Source organism: Felis catus, chromosome E2 (genome assembly GCF_018350175.1).
Source record: "Felis catus isolate Fca126 chromosome E2, F.catus_Fca126_mat1.0, whole genome shotgun sequence".
NCBI classification, from domain to species: domain Eukaryota; kingdom Metazoa; phylum Chordata; class Mammalia; order Carnivora; family Felidae; genus Felis; species Felis catus.
Genome location: NC_058382.1, coordinates 50,702,174 through 50,715,676, shown reverse-complemented (window position 1 = coordinate 50,715,676; position 13,503 = coordinate 50,702,174). Strand labels below are relative to the sequence as shown.

General features: G+C 45.0%; 1 long non-coding RNA gene across 1 annotated transcript in view; it reads right to left on the bottom strand.

The window, feature by feature from the left end:
• LOC123382342 overlaps positions 1–6,241 on the bottom strand; it is a 99,728-nt gene extending 93,487 nt beyond the window's left edge. The window contains exon 1 of the long non-coding RNA XR_006590597.1: positions 5,980–6,241. This is a non-coding gene — a long non-coding RNA (uncharacterized LOC123382342). The remainder of the gene's footprint in view (positions 1–5,979) is intronic.
• Between the last annotated feature and the right edge of the window lie 7,262 nt (positions 6,242–13,503).

The following is a 13,503-nucleotide window of genomic DNA, read 5'->3' as shown; positions in this document are numbered from 1 at the left end:
GTTGAGCCATCAAGTGAGACCTCACCTCTGGTTGGCATCTTGACAGCAGCCTTATGAGCAACCTTGAAGCAGAGAAGCTGGAGGGAAAGGACCTTCTGCTGTATGTGTTCACTACCACATCTCTGCTTCCTCAAACAGGACTGGCATGGGTTCAGAGATCAATACCTTTTTGTTCAGCCAATGAATGAAGTATTCCTCCCCCGCTAACACAATCAGGAGCAAAGAGAGTCTGGAGGGCCTCCCTGGAGGACACTTTGTCTCTTTTGGATAAGGCCCCTTCCTAAGTGACTTCACATTATTTAACTTAAAACCAAGGATGGACTTTCTTCTTAAGTATGAATCTACCAAAGGATGAACCGACATTTCTTTCTTTAGCCTAACCTCTCGTTAATAGATGAAATAGAGACAAAGATATCAATTTAAAGCACCATTTTTTTAGAAGCTAATTAGATCTGGGGGGGAAATCAGGTATAATCAACTTCCAGCCCCAAGTCAAATAAAGTCATGGGATCCCACCACTGAGCATGGCCTTCTTGCAAACAAGAGCTTCAAGACTGTCACTATTCTACAGCTGCAAATTTTTTTCTACTTTCAAGATTAGCCACTGTGCTAATAGATGGCTTCAAGACTCGAAACAGGTTGGAAGCACCCATCATTCTTTTTCCTCAGTATCTCTCATCGAGGCCCATACTTTCCACTTAATTTAGGCATCAATCTCACTGCTTCAGAGACCTTCCTTAATATCTTCATTGTTATAGGCATTTATCTACATCCTATCCATATCCATGTAATTCGAGCTGACGTTCTCCTAAGATGGTCTCTGTCCCAAGTAGCTAAGTCATTCTATAGGAAAAAGAAATATGTGGCTTTTGGTAAAACACAGTAATTTCTCCAAAATAAAAGTTAGACTGGCAAAGGAGACATTTTGTCAAGAGAAACAGCAACTAAACCAGAGAGGTAGTGACCCGCCCAAGGACCCAGTTTAAGTGATGATCTTCCGTCTTCCGCAGCCTTCTACTTCCTTGGATCATGCGGCCATGACCACACCATCCTTTATCCTTGTGAACAGCATGACCAGTGTCAGGAAATAGCGGTACAAATAATTACAGCCATCAAGGACACTTACAAGTTGTTGGACATTTTTCTTGGTACTAAAATGCAACTTGCGGACCAAAAGACTTGAAAAGCCACTGAATCAAAGGTCTTAGAAGCTCATTTATTTTCCATTTCCTTTGGGGGTCCTAAGTGTGTTGCTGGTGTGCATTTTGAGAAAAGCAACGATGATGCTCACTTTCTTCTATTTTTGCACTTTAAGCCCAAAAGGCAGCTTTTTATGCGGCCCCTTCCTTCAAAACCCCCACCCTCTCAGATGTGGATGCAATTTCTTGGCTTTTATATATGGCTTCATCTTCCCTGCTTCCAGCATGGTGCCCGCGAACACATTGAAATCCTAGTTACATACCACATGTGGTAACTAGGAGACGCCAGGCTACAGAGCTTTTAGCCCCGCCATTGTTGTCTGGGATTACACCATCAATGCCAGACCATCTGTCAGGGAAGGGCTGCCAGGAGTGGATATTTATCTGGCTTCTCTGTCAATTTAAGAGGACTTAGCAAGTTGGCCACCTGCCAGCAGCTACAGAACCAACCTTCAGAGATGCCTGCTGAGAAACTGACTGAGATTGTACAATTTTAATCTCCCTTTTCATTTATCCAATTTCTCTACATCTGCACGGAACGAAAGGGGAATTGACTCAACACCCCACCCCGGCCCACGGCCCCTCCACATTCGCCGGTGATGCTCTCTCTTCCTTTCCATCACATTCTTTCTGTCAAAATCCCATCCGCCCTTCAGGATCTAGTGGAAATTGCAGCCACAGGTGGCATCGCGGTATCGCTCCTACCTTTTGTGTCGTTATTGCTGGATGCCTAATTGATGGTGCCCAGCAACATAGCCAGGAATGCAGAAGTCTGACTTGCTAAGCCACCAAGTGTCCAGCTCATGATATTCACTAAGTAATTACTGCAATAAATTGGGATGGAGAGGCAAATCTCTAACCAAATTTAGGATTAGCAGAAATCCTTGTGAGGACCATTTATTGAGATTTTCCGATGAGGCTAACCACTGAAGATGGAAGACAAGTCAGACACAGGAGATTACAACAGAGTCAGTCCTCTTTCAGTGCAGCAGGTGTATTTCCATCAAGCAATAAAAGAAAGGGTAGCAAAACTTCCAAAGAAGTGATTTGAACTAAGATCTACATATGGAAAAAATGAATTGGCCATTTTTCCCTCTCTTACAAACACAAATAAAAAAAAGTAAATTTAAATAAAAGCCTCACAAAATGGTCCTGTTTTAATTTACTCTGATGGGAAGAGAATGAGTTAGTTTATTTCTCTCTGGGATGTTCCTGCCACCTTTGGTTGCGAAATATAGCTAGAAACTTGGCAGATTGTTTTTGGCAAAAGAAAAAAATTGGGAAGGAAACGGGGAAGACTAGAGAGACCAGATATATTTTCTTTTCTTTTATTGTCTTAGGAGAACAGCTTTCCGAATGTCCCTGAAGCACAATTATTTCAACTGAAAACCTGGAGCTTCTCTCTGGGGTTAGGTTAATGACTTTGAAGAAGAATATGACAGGAGGCAGATCAGTCAGGAGAGGTCAAGAGCTGTCAGGAATTGTGATGGCCGCTGTGGAGTCCAACTGGCTTGTAGTCTCAGTGCTCAGACTGACTCCATGCAATAAAGCCAGTGTGGTCAGCCTAGTCTGTCATCCATAGGCCTCCACAGGGGACAGCGTATGTGGCTGATGACAACACCGGTGCCATGTGCATATAATGGGGAAGAGCCCCTTAGAACACGGGATCTCACACTTGGCTGTATACAGGAATCTCATAGGGAGTTAAAAAAATGCGTAGGTCCAACCCTAAGGATTCTGATGTCTGGAATCCAGTCTCATCTTTGGAATTTTTTAAAACCCCTCAAAATTTGAGAATCACTGCCATAGACGATAAAAGAATTCAAGACCCAGTAGTAGGGGCAGTTGGCCAAAAAAGATCCTGAAAACAAACACAAAACACAGCACACTTCAGGCACCCCAGGACATCAAATTTACGTGGAAAACTGAGGCACAAGAATATACAGTTGGTAAAGAATCAGCTGTACAGGAGTCAGAGGACTTTCAAAACAAGGGAATAATGCCACACAGAGCGATGGTCAAGCTTGGAGAAAGTACAGAGGACCTGTGGCCAAGAGTTAAGGACCAGGACAGGACTTGCCCAGGAATGAGCAAAGATGTAAGAAAGGACCACAGTGAAAGGTGCTGGTAGAACAGAACTCCTTCCTCACTGGCAGGAACACAGGGTCACCTGTTCATCAGACTTGACGAGTATAAACCCAATTACCGAGGCTCATCAGCAAATATATGCACCTATCACCCATCATCAATTACTAACGTCAATAGTCTTAGCTAATGACCTGTTCACTTATAAAGTCTTAAATAATTCTTTTAAATATGTTAAGCCAAATATACTAGAGTCTTCCATGCAGCCAACCTCTGGAAGGTCACAAAACGAAATCCATTTGAGGACTCTTACACCAGTCACACCCAGACGAGAAAAATTATACAAATGGCAGGGATTTCTGCCACAGTGCAGACCACAGGGACAAAAGTCACTTCAAGTTAAGACACAGTGCTGGTTGTTTCACTCTAGAAAAAGGCTTCTTTAAAATCTGTATTTTTACCTAGGAATTTTTAGGTTTCAAACCTTTCACCTAAGAAAAGGAACATTTGTAAAGATGTCCAGTAAGGATCCACATGACCTTGTGACCACAATCGGGGGGGGGGGGGGGTGCAGCTCTATAATCGAGACCCGGGTTTAGTTTTGAAAAAAAAAAAATCCTTTTAAACATTTTTTTTTAATGAGTGTTCAAGTGTCTGAAAATGTCAAGACTTTGACACTGCTTATACTATAGCATGCTATTTGCTGAGGAAACTCACTGCATTCTGCCTCCAAAGCTGAGAAAATAGATGTCATGAGCAAATAAATAAGGCTCCAGCAGAAATATCCCATCAGGTGAAATGATATGTGCCCACCCCCAAACTCATTCCGCCCGGAAATCTCCAAAATCTAAAAATCCCAAGGATTTTTAGTCCTTCATAGATTTCAACACATCTCATCTTCCTTCCCCCCCAGATTCTACCCAATCGACTCTAAGTCACACACCTGCTTCTCCACTGGGCAGCACCAGCTGGATTTCAGGACTGCGTGATTTCAAGAGCTGGATGTTAATTGGGGCTCTGCTCTCCTCACAGGACAAAGGATGTGGAGTCTTACAAAGGACTTGTTTCAATACAACTCTCTGTATCCAAGGAGGGTTAATAGAATTCTGATATTTGCGTTCCCTCCCTGACTGGTCATGCAAAATGCAGCCACTCATGGGCGTGTACGCACTCAGTTTAACACCTCACTATTCAAAATGTGGTCCGTGGATCAGCAACGTGGGCATCCCTGGAAACTTGTTAGAGATGCAGACTCCCCGGGTCAACTCCAGACCATCTGAATCAGAAACAGCTTTAACGAGATCCCTGGTGATTTCTGTGCAGGTTAAAATAGACCATCACAGCTCTAGATAGCTTGCCCTTCAGATCTCTCTGGATACTTAGTGTTTGCATCTCATGTATTTAAAGTTTTTGTGTTCATTTCTCTATCCTACTTCAAAACCCATGATTTGAGGAAAAAATTCACAATAGGCAAGGCAAACAAACGATTTCCCAGCTGTTCTATTTCTGTTTTATTCTGGTTATCTCACACTCTCCTGTGTCCTTCACCATAATGCTGGTGCAAATTATCTGCCTTCTTAGTCTCTGCTCACCACTCTCAATATCCAGTTTAACATTTAAGACATGCTTATTGCATAGTTTCTTCGTGATAGACCTATAGCAATTAAAACCCGATTGGTCTAAAATCTATCTTCTGCCTTTAAGAGGCTTCGCTTTTACCATTACAAGTGATAAAATTTTAACAAGAGATTCGCACGTGATTCTAATGACCAGACCACTTCGATAGTCTCAGAGTATATTCACGATTGCTTCCCTCCTTTTCAAATAGGCACCCAACTTTGTCAAATTAGTTATCACTAGCCTCAATGTGTATTTACACATCTTAATATAGTTCTTTGCAATGATGTTTTAAATACTGAATTTGGGGGAGGTTTTTCTGGCGGTGGGGGGGTGGGGGGGTGGTGGTGATGAGGTTGGGAATCTTACATTAGCAGCCTAACAAATATATAGGCTTACCACTGAATTCAAAGTCAGAAGCCTTATAAATTTTAATTTAGGTTACGGAAGATACCAATTTTCCCCAAAACTTTGGAAAGCATAGCTGGAATTGCACCTTAACCTCTTAATTACGACAAGAAAATATTTTGCTACTATACCACTTCCAGAGCATGTTCATATCCCCTGGTGAAAATCTTTGTTTATATTCACATTATTGCTACTTGTATTTAATTCCCAGGGACGAGGGAATCCTGATACATTTTACAGCTCAGATGATACTCACCTGGATTGAACATCAGCCTAGTCCGCACACCAGGCATTAGCTCACATACCAAAGGAGTTACACTATGCTTATAGGGAAAGCTGAATGCAATATTAACTCTTTTATGCAAGTTTGAAAATAAATAGGAACCAGAGAGTGAAACAAAAACAAAAACGGTTTGCAAAAAAGTTATTTAGATCATACACAAATCATGTGAACCCATGATCTCTGGCCACATCACAAGCCAGGAATAAACAAGTCTCTTAGAACTAGAAAATTAAGTTGAAAATTGCCACTGATTAAAAAAAAAAATTAGACGTTCATGTCTTCGCTTTTTCTTAGGTGAGGGGTGACTGTTGCAGGGTGGGGACTCATTTTGAAAAAGCACATTTACAGTTTATTCCTTTTCCTGAAATCAATGCTGAGATGACTTACCTGCCAATAAATGCAACCCTGAATCAGAGAAGGTCAAATGCAGAGGTTGAGTGTTTCTGTCTTACTGAGAACGCAGGAGCGTCCTGCTTGATTTTGCGGTTTCACGTCCTGGAAGCCGTCCCTCGCCAGGGCTGGTTGCTGCTAATAAGCCCAAATCCCCTTCCGGCAGCCCTCCCCACCACGCCCCTCCAGGCCAGGAGCAAACCCCAGGGATAGCGCCCAAACCACAGCTCTGCCTCAGCCTTCTCCCGGCTTGGAGAGGTTGATTAAAAATGGAAATTCCTGGGGTGCCTGGTGGCTCATCTGCTAAGCATCTGACTCTTGATTTCAGCTCAGGGTTTGATCTCGCGGTTCATGAGACGGACCCCCCCGCCCCCCGTGGGGCTCTGTGCTGACGGCATGGATCCTGCTTGGGATTCTCTCTCTCCCTCTCTCTGCCCCTGCCCACCGTCAGAAAACATGGAAATTCCCGTTGCTCACAGTGAACCAGAATCACTTGATTTGGGGTCTGGGCATGCACAGCTGAGATGACTTATTTTCACTAAGTTTTGAGAACCACTGCATCGAACACATAAATAATATGGATCAAAGTCACAGACATCTCTAGCACTTGCCCACGTCCCTGTCCTGTCTTGCCAAGAAATTGCTTTGGAAAAGATTCTTGGAGTTCATGCTTTGATTATAGTGAAACAACCAATGTTCTCCTATTTATATTAAATAATGTGGGGAAATTATTATTACCTATACATTACCCATGAGTCAGTTGTTTGGAGTGAGATGAAATGCACAATAGGTATTGTTCCCAGTAGGAGAGTCTGCGTTGTGTGAATGAAGGTCTCCGTTCCCGGATTCCTCGTGAAAGATTTACGTGAGGATCCGCGCTCAAGTCAAGACAGCCAGGAGGAAAGTAGCCGGCACAAAGCAGTTTATTCAGGATCGTACACTCTCAAGAAAGGACAGTCAAGAAGGGGTTGTGGGCCATGGACAGGGTGGTCTCTAAATAAGGCTGCTTCCAATTATGTGGGGGACCCCTCCCACAGGTCTGGGAGCAAGAGTTTTTGACCCTACAGGGTTTCTACGGGAGCTGTCACGGCCGTCTTCCCCCATGGGGCTGGGGGGTCAAAACCTCAATGCAAATATATCTGATGAACCTACAGGTTACCCCGGGGCAGAGGTTGAAGCGGAGAGCACCTACTCTCTACACCTGTGGCTCCTGGTCTGCCAGCCTCGGGGTGTTGGAAGCGGCAAGGCCAGGACGTTAAGAGCCACAAAGCCAGGATGTTATACCCTCGGGCTTCTAATGTGTCATCTATTTATCACCGCCTTTGCCTCCAGCTCCTGTCTCGCTGACTACCTAGTCAATCAGTATGAAAGTTACACAGCACTTACTACAAGCTCACACAGGGACTCCCCTGATGTGGCTGGGCCACGCCTGAATGAGTGCCTTCGCACAGGTAAGAGCGAAAGTTAGTTGCAGTGTTAGGGTTTATAAGATGTTTCTTCCAGGAGGCTGTAACGAGAAGGCTTTGGCATATGTGCTGTTAAAGAAAGCTACCTCAGGAGAGAAAGCCCCTTTCAAAACTTCGCAGGCCAAATGAGTCTACACATGTACCCAGATTTTTCCAGGGTAGCCTCTAACTCATCTCTCTTGGAAAATAATCTAACTGCCATTATGAACCTCTAGCAAAGTAGCTTTGAGAAACGTCTTTTGTAATTCAGACAGCTGACTATAAAAGAAATCATACAAGATGCTTAGTACATAACTACACAAGCATATATATACACATTTAAATAACTATATACATAGACATAAATATATATGTATATATATAGAGGGATCTATATATGTATATATAACACTGAATATATATATTATGCTATATGATGCATATATTTGGTGTCTCATACAAATATGTTTTAAAATATCCAGAGGACCATTTGGGTTCCTTCAAAATTCAGGTTCACAGGGGCGCCTGGGTGACAGTCGGTTAAGTGTCTAACTTCAGCTCGGGTCATGGTCTCACAGTCCGTGAGTTCGAGCCCCTCTCTGTGCTGACGGCTCGGAGCCTGGAGCCTGCTTCAGATTCTGTGTCTCCCTCTCTCTGCCCCTCCCCCGCTCATGCTCTGTCTCTCTCACTCTCAAAAATGAATAAATGTTAAAAAATTTTTTTAAAAATCAGGTTCACAAAATATATCATATCCTCTGAAACGCTGTGAAAATGTAAATCATCTCTGGTTAACCGCAGCTGCTGTCGGGGAAAGTAGGCGGAGGGCATGACTGGAGTCCTCGCTTTGCGGTGGACACACGCTTACAGGTCAGAGCCCGACTGTGGGCAGATGAGATAAAAACCCTTGTGCCAAACAAAAAAAAAAAAAAAAAGAAGATGTTCTTAAAACAGACTCAGAAACTTCAGAGATCTAGCGTCTGCAGAATAAAATCATAATGGTCTTGTGTCAGAGCAAAACAATTAGCACCCATAAAAGGACACAAAGAAGGATAAGGTAACAAACATTGTCCTCTAGACCAAATTCTCGCCACGCTCCCTTTTCTTGATGAGGCCTCACCTTGTCCCATAAACAGCTGAACTGAACTCACAGGGTTTCTAACATTCCTAAGATGGCCTAGCCCCCACCCCATAAAGTGCATGCCTGGAAAAACTTAGGGCTGCCCATATGACGTACTGCTTGTTACAGCCAACACCTGAGGATGGCAGGGGAGCAGGTTAACTTCGATCATTGCCAGGAAACGGACACACCTGCCCCAACTGCACTTGCACGGACTAGCCCTTTGTGATGTGTCCCGTCTCTGGCTATGGAGCCCCCGCCCCCATACTCCCTCGTCTCCCTTTCAACACCCTGGCACCTCGGTGCAAACCCAAATCAGGTTCGGTTCACACTGGACCCGTTCCCCCACGGCAGTAGTTATTTCTGATTAAAATCCATCCTTCCCACTTTAACTAGGGTGTGGCTTTGTCTTTGACAATAGCAGTATGGACAGCCAAGTTGAAGGAGAAGTCCCAGGTTTCCCCTTAAAATAGAAGAGGTGGGGGGAAGGGTACCTGGGGGGCTCAGTTGCTGAGTATCCAACTCTTGATTTCAGCTCAAGTCATGATCTCAGGGTCATGGGATCGAGCCCTGAGTTGGGCTCCAAGCAGAATGTGGAGTCTTCCTGGGACTCTCTCTCTCTCTCTCTCTCTCTCTCTCCTGCTGCCCCTCCTATGAACGCACTCTCTCTCTCTCTCAAATTAAAAAAAAAAAAAAATAGAAGAGAAGGGAAGGAGAAACAGACTTAAACTGAGGTGTGATTAGGACCGCAGAGGTATACAGAGAAAGATGTTGCACATGGAAAAATACCATATTTATTCTCTCTCCATTAGGTGTTTTTCTCCCAGAAATGCACAGAGGTTAAGTATTTGTAATTAAATATCAGTATCAATAATTTCTTTAACAAAACCCCAGCGGATTTGAGCATATGAAACTCAGTGCCCAACCACAAGCTTTGCCTGGGGGCCATCGCCAAGGAGGCTGATTCTGGGACAATCTGAGTAACAACGTAAATAGGGTACTGGATTAGAACTCATCCAGTGAAACAAATACGCATGTGTCCATACTCACATTCATTAAATAGTTAAAAGGTAGAGAAAGGTGGTTCTTCTTTAAATGTTAATTTTTGAGAGAGAGAGAGAGAGAGAGAGAGCGCACAAGTTGGGGACGGGCAGAGAGAGGAGGACAGAGGATTCCATGCAGGCTCTGGGCTGACAGCAGTGATCCCGATGTGGGGTTTGAACTCACGAACTGGGAGATCATGACCTGAGTCGATGTTCCGACCCTCAACTGACTGAGCCACCCAGGTGGCCCTGAAAGATAGTTCTTCTTTAAAGAAAAATTCAAATTAATAAATGTGGAAGCAATGAGGGAAATGTATGATCATCATAAGGAATATACCTCAGTAATAACGGTAGTGGGCAGGATCCCCTAAGGGATGCTAAAATCAGTGGGTGAAAATTTAAGGAGAAACAGGACATCAACCTAGGCTAAAAGTAACCTCATCAAGGAGAAACCCAGTCATGACAGACACCATGTTAACCAAGAATTTGAGGCCCATATTGCAAGTAACAAGACATATTGACATCATGTACCCCAGGCTGTTATGAACTGAAGACATAACATCTCTTCTGTGGTATTCTGGCCAAAAAATGCATAAGCTCGATTTAATAATGAGAAAATATGTGGCAAGCCAAGATTGAGTGACAGTCTACAGAATGATCAGTTATTTAAAAAAAAATCAAACGAGTCAAGGTCCTGAAAGACAAGGGTAGACTAAGGAACTATCATAGATGGAAGGTCATTAAAGACCTCAGTTGCTATATGCAATCAGGGATCCTGGGCCGCGTCCTGGAACAAAAATAGTATATTAGGGGGCATACTGGAGAAATTTCTATAAAATCTGTGGGTTAGTATCCAACCATAATTTCCTGGTTCTCCCAATGGTTGTTAACATTAGGGAATCTGAGTGAAGGGTAAATGTGGATCCTGTACCAATTTTGCAACTTTTCTGTAAGCCTAAAATTATTTCAAATAAAAATTTTTTTTACAATTTTTTAATGTTTATTCTTGAGAGAGAGAAAGAGAGAAAGCGAGTGAGTGCCAGTGGGGGAAGGGCAGAGAGAGGGGGAGACACAGAATCTGAAACAGGCTCCAGGCTCTGAGCTGTCCGCACAGCCCGACACGGAGCTCCAACTCACAAACTCATGAACTGAGAGACTAAGAGAAAAATTACCAGGTGTACTCACAACTGCAAAGAAAAGACCCCCCCCCCCCCGCCATTACCACAACCAGTCAGGGTGTGCCCGGTTGTGGTCTGACCTAAAGGTGGGAACCAATCAAGTTCTGCTGAGTGTTCAAATTTAAATGTCAACCAATAACAGCTCTGTAACCACAAAAAATCCCTAACTTGTTTGTGCCTGTCTATAAAAGAAGCTGTAAGATCCTCGCTCAGGGCTTCTTAGCGTCACCAGCAACGAGTGCATGGAGGACGGGGTTCGAACCTGCAATAAACAACCCTTGCCGCTTGGCTTTGACTCTGGACTCTGGTGGTTTGTTTTCGGGGGGTCTCTCGAATCGGGGCATATCATTTGGGGGCTCGTCCGGGATCCACCCAAACCCACCAGACCCCAAATCAATGGGTCGTCCCTGAGACCGATCGGTAAGTGAGCCGGCTCTGTTTCTGTTTGTCTGTTCGTTTCTGGCTCTCCCGCGTGGGGTCTGTATCGGTGACTGACACAGCCCTGGCAGACGCGCTATAGGGCAGTCGGTCCGGTCCTGTAGGAAATGTCCACTGGCACCCGTCTGGGGCACCTTTTTGGGCCCTTCAGAATTTTTCTGTTTGGGTGGCAGACACCTGAAACGCGCTAGCGATCTAAGTGTTGTGTTCTCTATTCTATAACCTTTAAGTGTTAAACTCCTTCCCTTTCACAGGTGACCTGGCCTGGCCCAGCCAGAAATCCTCATAACTTTACTGTTTCTCCTTTTAATCCTTTCCTCCACTACCAGGACACAGATGGGCCAATCTCAAAGCACTCCTCTTTTCTCTCCTTGTTGCTAACTTCAGGGATGTTAGAACCAGAGGACAGAATTTGAGTTTAGACATCCGGCGGGGAAAATTAATAACCCTCTGCTGCTCCGAATGGCCAACCTTCGGCGCTGGATGGCCAACCGAAGGAACTTTCTGCCTCCCTATAATTGCTAAGGTGAAATCAAAGATTTTTCTACCGATTCCCTACATTCTTGTATGGTGGAATTTAGTGGAAAATCCACCCCCTTGGTTGGCCCCCTTCCTATCCTTGGGAACATGTAAGGTCCTTGCCATGCGGCCTGCAGATCCCCCAACATCAAGGACGCCAGCCACACCCTTGTATCCCATATTGCCCGATAGTCAGGACCTATTATCCCTAGACCCTCCACCCTATCATCCCCCTCCCCTCGTACCCCAGGCACTGCCCGCAGCAGCCGCCCCACCAGTCGCCCTGCTAGTTGCCCCCCTAGGGGAACCGGGAGGAGGGGAAGCGGCAGCTGCGCCGGAACCAGGAGGACGGGAGGCAGCAGCCGCGCCGGGCCCCATTGAAAACAAAACCAACCGCAAGGGGCCAGCCGGCCGAACCCACGGGCGCACCCAGCGTGAGCCAAACCCTCGCCTCCCCGACTCCACTGTGGCCCTACCCCTGTGGGAAATAGGACCCCCCGATGAAACAGGCAACCTCCGACTCCAGTATTGGCCCTTTTCCACCAGTGACCTTTACAACTGGAAAACACAGAATGCTCGATTCTCTGATAACCCTAAAGACCTAATAGCTCTTTTAGACAGTGTCATGTTCACCCACCAGCCCACCTGGGACGACTGCCAGCAGCTCCTCCGCATCCTGTTCAAGCAAGAAAGCTGTCTGTAAATCCAAACCCCCACACCCCCTATAATTTGACATGGGAAATTACTAACTTAGAGACTCATGAAATCTACAACAAAACCCTAGGAACTGCCCCATTAAATACCTGGTGGCCAGATTTATACTTTAATTTAGAAAAAGTTAGTCCATTAGAAGAAATGGAAGGAGGTAAATGGAGGCAACTGCAAAGGAGGGTATCAATAAGTAGAAATGGATTTTATGCATGTCCGGGATTTAGGACGGGGGCGATGAGGCGCACATGTGGAGGGTTTGAAACCCTCTATTGTGCAGCCTGGAGTTGCATCACCTCCAATGATGGGGAATGGAAGTGGGAAGTAAAACCCCAATTTATTGAAATGTCCTATGACCGACCATGTACCCGCACCAGGTATGATGAAAACTGTAACCTTATTCGTGTAAGATTTACAGAGGAAGGGAAAAAAGACAGGCGATGGGTCTTAGGACTCACTTGGGGACTCTACTTATATCAACGTCCCCTCTTTGGGACTGCCATTCAAATAAAATTAAAAGTCTCCCCTCTTGTACAACCGGTGGGGCCAAATCAGATATTAGGAAAAAATAAAAATAAAAAAAGAGACGAGCCTATCCCCAGGCAGATCCCCACTACTCCCTCCAGCAGGACCCACCTCCTTACCCCAGGAGTAAAAGCACAAGCTGTCCAAGAAAATCAGAACCCAGAAGGCATAGACTCCCTATGGAAATTGCTAACAGCAGCGTATGAGGCCTTAAACCGGTCGGACCCTGAGGCAACAAGGGCCTGCTGGCTATGTTATGATATAAAACCCCCCTTCCACGAAGCCATAGGTCTAGCTGCCCCTTTTTCACAATCAGGAGAAGAGTCGCCAGCAGCTTGCAAGTGGAATCGAAAGGGCCCCGGCCTCACACTGCAAGCGGTCACTGGCAATGGGACTTGTATAGGAAAGGTCCCCTCTAGCCATATCCAGCTCTGTGCCCCGACTAATTACTCTATAGATGAATCTAAATGGATAATTCCAGCTCCTGACAGTTGGTGGATTTGTTCTAAGACAGGGCTCACCCCATGTGTTAGCAGAGATGTTTTTAA